Genomic DNA, 7,107 nt, shown 5'->3' with positions numbered 1-7,107 from the left:
ATTGAATTTAGAAAATAAGGTGCGTCTTAACTTTTGACATTGTCTTGGTTAAATTCCGGAATTCAAGGGATTTACAGAAAATCTTCGAAATCTAAAAGATCTGATTCTTCAAGATTTACGGAAATTAAGATCTCTTTAATTAAATGCGATCATATGTCTCGATTGCTTTATTTGGTATTTTCACTATAAATGAACTTCTTTCGTTCCATTGTTTTCATTACTCATATACTTTCCTTCTCAGTTCATACTTCCAAAAAATTTTGAAAATGCTAAATCGAGTACTGATCCTTCTCCTTCTTCCGACAATTGCTTCTGTCTTCCTCCTTTTTTATCTACCACCGGAGGAATCTGTTTACTTCTACTTCGTTCTTGGGGTTATTGTGTTTATCATACTCCCGTGTCTTTATAATGCTTTTCGTATTAATGTACACAGTTTGTGATTTATGTGTTGTTGTCGAGTTTTATATCTTCCCTTATGTTTCGGAGCTCTTCGTCTTTTTATTCTCTTCTCGACCTCTAGTAAAACGAGTAACGGTCCAGAATTCGTAAGTATGGAGTTTTGAATGAACTTAATATTCTAAACAAAAAAACGTAATAACACGATTTGATTTGTCAAATTTATCAATATCACGGAAGATAGAACTATCAAGAATATATTTTCTTGATATGTTCAGAGGTTAAGTAGAATGAAAGAGTTATGTAACATGGTTCATGATACAGGTATGATCTGTGATCCTTTATCAAGTTTCATTAGAAACTCAGCATGACTTACTGTAATATAATCACGTTGGACGGGCATCATTATATTATACTAACCCATTCTTCAATTCCCAACACTTCTCCACACTTCATTCATAATTTATACTTAGATTTTACAGAAGTTTCCAATATAATGGAATACAGATAGCACGAAGAGGTATATAATTTCGGACGAGAATATTTATGAAAATATCTTCAGAAATATCGAAGATATTTATGATAATATTTTGGAATTTCTAAGTTCGAAGGTTGATGAAGAAAATTTTTTCGCAAGATTTTAACATGACTTCGGAGCAGGATATTCTCTAAAGATTTCATCGAGCATTGAATCATTTGGATTCTTTGAAGGCAAGTTTAGTCTTTGTGATTTTTCCACGGCTTCCTTCATAGTTTCGCATAATCCGCTTTTTGGTACTAAGTTTTCTATTGGGCGTTTCCAACATTCCATTCTTTATTATCAAACTTTTGGCCGTTTAGGCCATCTACGATTTCGCTGTTTCCTCTGGATTTAATGCTACCATATCTAAATCAACGGTTATCAATCCGAGGTGGTTTCAAGAAAATTGTGTTTTTAGATGATTAAACGCTGATGGCATTATGGTGGAATATAAAAGGTTTTCCGGTAACGATAAAAGAGCACGCATATATGTCAAAGTTATAATAAGGTTGTTTCGAAAGAAAAGTCGAAGTTGTCTTGCTGGAGCTGTGACAGAATTTTCTACTTTGAAAGGAATTATCAAGTTATTTTGGGTAATAATAACACTAAGGAATTTACACATCTACGTGTTAAACGTTTACTCAGTTTCCGAGAGTCTTTCAGGTGCATAACTATATGCATAAATCTTTCCTTCCGTAGATGAAATGCGGTTGGTTCATCCTTTCGATTGAGGCGTTTTCAAGAATCAGGAAAGATTTGAACACGGATTGGAATCGTCAAGATTCAAATGAGGTTTAAGATGAAATCAAGTGGCAAACTTGAAGAAATGTTTAGTTTCATATGTTATAATCAATATTTTAATTTATTTCAATTGTCCAATGTCGGCAGTCCACAATTGATAGTCCACAGTTGACAGTCCAATATTTCATATATAGTTTAATATATAATATTCGAATTAATTAAAACATATCGTGACCCGTGTACATGTCTCAGACTAGATCACAACTCAAAGTATATATATTATTATAGAATCAACCTCAACCCTGTATAGAGAACTTGATCATTACTGCATATAGAGTGTCTATGATTATTCCAAAAAATATATATATATGCGTCGATATGATATGTCAAAACCTTGTATACGTGTCCCAATATTTAAAGTGCGTAAAATAAATACAGAAATTAAATGACGATAAATAAAATGCGTAAAGTAAATAACAGAAATTAAATGACGATAAATAAAATTGCGATAATTAAATTGCGATAAATAAAGTGTAATCAGTTAGTTAGGAACAATTAGCTAGGAACAATTAGCGTGGATTCTTAGTAAAATTTCTCATAGTTAATTTGTTTGTTTCTAACAAATTTTATTTTATCAAATGTTTTCTTCATTATGCCACTTGTTGGATTCTGATAGATAAAAATCCAAATATGAAATTGAATGAAATTGGTTATTCTGCGGTGAACTGATACGTATATCGGTGGTTGTAAATAGGATAGTAAATGACTGTTGAATCAAATTCGAAGAATGTACTGTGTAACTTATTAATGTGAAATCTAAATATTTCTCGGGTATTGCCTACCCGTTAAAATATTTTCACCACTAACAGTTTGTACAAAAGAATTTTTAATTATAATCTTCAGATGTAATTATGGATTTAATGAGTTAATATAACATTAAACTCATTTGCTTTACTGTTAAAACAAGGATATATAATCTCTAAAACATTAGAGATTACATAACCGCCATATAGAACGAAGATAAATGATGTAGAATGATACGTAGAATGATGATTATACTCGAGGTACAGAATGAGATGTTGAGGCATGAATTGTTGATGGTACTGGTGCTATTACTAATGGTACTGTTAGTGCCGGTGATGTAGATGAAGTTGTTAAATTTTGCACCATATTCTCCAAATTGATTACTCGAGCGCGAAGTTCGTTGACTTCTTCTGTTATTCTGGGATGACTTCTTCTGGTTTTACTAATATCACTTCCCATCCTTGGTTTTGTGGAACATAACCATTGTGACCGATAGTAAGACAATGTGTTGTAACATCGTCAAAAGGATGAAGGTTACGTAATGACCAACAGTCTCGTAATAACCTAAAAACCTCATTTCTTACCCCAATTACCGACTCCGTCACTTGTGGGAACGTTTTGTTTAATAGTTGTAGCCCGATGTTCTTGTTCTCACTTTGGTGAGAAGCGAACATTACTAACCCGTAAGCATAACATGCTTCTTTATGTTGCATGTTAGCCGCTTTTTCTAAATCACGAAGTCCTATATTCGGATATATTGAGTCAAAATAATTTCTTAACCCGTTGCGTAAAATAGCATTTGGGTTCCCCACAATATATGCGTCAAAGTAAACACATCGTAACTTATGGATTTCCCAATGTGATATCCCCCATCTTTTGAACGAAAGCCTTTTATAAATCAAGGCATTCTTGGAACGTTCTTCGAATGTCTTACAAACGGATCTCACCTTAAATAGTTGTGCCGAGGAATTCTGATCGACTCTAGACAAGATTTCATCAATCATGTCTCCGGGTAGGTCTCTTAAAATATTGGGTTGTCTATCCATTTTGTGTTTTTATACTGTAAAACAGACAAGAGTTAGATTCATAAAAAAAATACTTATTAATACAAGCAATTTTTACATATATCATAAAGCATAAGCACACTATATTACATATATTACACCACACGAATACAACTATCTTATTCCGACCCGCTCGTTTCTTCTTCTTCGATTTTGGTTCATTTTGCCAAGTTTCTAGGGATATATGATGTTCCCCTAATACGAGCCGTCATTTTCCACATTGGTTTAGAAAAACCTGGTGGTTTAGAGGTTCCCGGGTTATTGTCACAACTTAAGAAATACGGGTGTTGATGATACATATAAAGTTCATCGGGTTTGGAATCAAATTTCTCTATTTTTATGCCCTTTCCCTTATTGTTCTCTTTTGCCTTATTAAATTGTGTTGGGGTAATTTCTATAACATCATCGGAATCCTTGTCGGGATCCGATTCATCGGAGAATTGGTAATCCTCCTAATACTTTGCTTCCTTGGCGAAAACACCATTGACCATAATTAACTTTGGTCGGTTGGTTGAGGATTTTCTTCTACTTAACCTTTTTATTATTTCCCCCACTGGTTCTATTTCTTCTTCCGGTTCCGATTCTTCTTTCGGTTCCGATTCTTCTTCCGGTTCCGACTCTTCTTCTGGTTCCTCTTCGGGAACTTGTGAATCAGTCCACGAATCATTCCAATTTACATTTGACTCTTCATTATTATTAGGTGAGTAAATGGGACTAGTTCTAGAGGTAGACATCTATCACATAATATCAAACGCGTTAAGAGATTAATATATCACATAATATTCACATGTTAAAAATATATAGTTTCCACCAAAATTTGTTAAGCAATCATTTTTCAAGTAAACAGTCGAAGTCCAGACTCACTAATGCATCCTAACAAACTCGATAAGACACACTAATGCAAAATTCTAGTTCTCTAAGACCAACGCTCAGATACCAACTGAAATGTCCCGTTCATATTGATTATAAACGTTCCATATTAATTGATTTCGTTGCGAAGTTTTGACCTCTATATGAGACGTTTTTCAAAGACTGCATTCATTTTTAAAACAACCATAACCTTTATTTTATCAATAAAGGTTTCAAAAGCATTACTTAGATTATCAAATAATGATAATCTAAAATATACTGTTTACACACGACCATTACATAATGGTTTACAATAGAAATATATTACATCGACATATGTTTCTTGAATGCAGTTTTTACATAATATCATACAAACATGGACTCCAAATCTTGTCCTTATTTTAGTATGAAACAGCGGAAGCTCTTAATATTCACCTGAGAATAAACATGCTTTAAACGTCAACAAAAATGTTGGTGAGTTATAGGTTTAACCTATATATATCAAATCGTAACAATAGACCACAAGATTTCATATTTCAATATACATCCCATACATAGAGATAAAAATCATTCATATGGTGAACACCTGGTAACCGACAGTAACAAGATGCATATATAAGAATATCCCCATCATTCCGGGATACCCTTCGGATATGATATAAATTTCGAAGTACTAAAGCATCCGGTACTTTGGATGGGGTTTGTTAGGCCCAATAGATCTATCTTTAGGATTCGCGTCAATTAGGGTGTCTGTTCCCTAATTCTTAGATTACCAGACTTAATAAAAAGGGGCATATTCGATTTCGATAATTCAACCATAGAATGTAGTTTCACGTACTTGTGTCTATTTTGTAAATCATTTATAAAACCTGCATGTATTCTCATCCCAAAAATATTAGATTTTAAAAGTGGGACTATAACTCACTTTCACAGATTTTTACTTCGTCGGGAAGTAAGACTTGACCACTGGTTGATTCACGAACCTATAAAAATATATACATATATATCAAAGTATGTTCAAAATATATTTACAACACTTTTAATACATTGTGATGTTTTAAGTTTATTAAGTCAGCTGTCCTCGTTAGTAACCTACAACTAGTTGTCAACAGTTAGATGTACAGAAATAAATCAATAAATATTATTTTGAATCAATCCACGACCCGGTGTATACGTATCTCAGTATTGATCACAACTCAAACTATATATATATTTTGGAATCAACCTCAACCCTGTATAGCTAACTCCAACATTCACATATAGAGTGTCTATGGTTGTTCCGCAATATATATATATAGATGGGTCGACATGATAGGTCAAAACATTGTATACATGTCTATGGTATCTCAAGATTACATAATATACAATATAAGTTGATTAGGTTATGGTTGGAATAGATTTATTACTAACTTTCACGTAGGTAAAATGAGTAGTTTTTATCAATCTTGTTTTACTCGCCATTTCTTCATTTCTAATCCGTTTTGAGTGATTCCAGTGGCCACGGTTTCGTATTGAACTTAACTTTATGAATATAAACAGAAAAAGTATAAGTTTATAGTCAAAAATACAAGTTACAAGTCGTTTTTGAAAGAGGTAGTCATTTCTGTCGAAAGAACGACATCTTGATGACCATTTTGAAAAACATACTTTCACTTTGAGTTTAACCATGATTTTTGGATATAGTCTCATGTTCATAAGAAAAATCATTTTTCCAGAAGTATAGCTTTTAAATCAAAGTTCTTCTTAGCTTTTAATTATCCCAACCAAAACAGCCCTCGGTTTTACTACGACGGCGTATATCCAGTTTTATGGTGTTTATCGTGTTTCCGGGTTTTAAATCATTAAGTTAGCATATCATATAGATATAGAACATGTGTTTAGTTGATTTTAAAAGTCTAGTTAGAAGGATTAACTTTATTTGCGAACAAGTTTAGAATTAACTAAACTATGTTATAATTAGGATAGTTAATAATACTAGTAGTAATAGTAATAATAATAATAATAATAATAATAATAATAATAATAATAATAATAATAATAATAATAATAATAATAATAACAATAATAATAATAATAATAATAATAATAATAATAATAATAATAATTAAAATAAAGAGTTACAACCTTGAAGAAAAGCTCAAAAAGAAGGCCACGATCGGGACTCGAACTCACGACCTCACGTTAATCCAACAACACCCCACACCACTCCTCTAACTCAACTTTTCTGATTATAATCCCAGCCTAATACTATTGAACCTATCTCTCGGCCCAACCGAAAATCATGACAACCCAAAATAACAGGAAAAGATTACGGGCCAAAAAATAAAAAAAATAAAACAGAATGGGATCTTGGCCCAATACTTGTAACTCGTTTAATCCAACCCAAGTAATAAAACCCAATTTTCTTCATTAATCAAATCGATGATTTCAAGTTCTGGGAGCAAAACGATAGCGGCTACAGAATATTGAAGGAGATGATTGATGGTACTCAAGTTAAATAGAAAATAGCAAAGATCGTGGCAGTAATTGAAACCGACAGAAACATAACAGGTTTGATGAAAAAAATACGATCAGCGGTATTTGAAATTTTTATTTTTATATTTTTATATTTTTTTTTAGGATTGGATCGATTAACAGTTGCTATCACACTATCATTCTTCTTCGCGTTTAACTTAAGACAGAAACAAAAGTATTACATCAGTAGTAGTAATTAATGGGGTTTGCAGGTTTACT

This window comes from Rutidosis leptorrhynchoides, chromosome 11 (genome assembly GCF_046630445.1).
Source record: "Rutidosis leptorrhynchoides isolate AG116_Rl617_1_P2 chromosome 11, CSIRO_AGI_Rlap_v1, whole genome shotgun sequence".
Classification (NCBI taxonomy): Eukaryota; Viridiplantae; Streptophyta; class Magnoliopsida; order Asterales; family Asteraceae; genus Rutidosis; species Rutidosis leptorrhynchoides.
The sequence above is the reverse complement of the archived record's forward strand: the minus strand, read 5'-3'. Positions refer to the sequence as shown.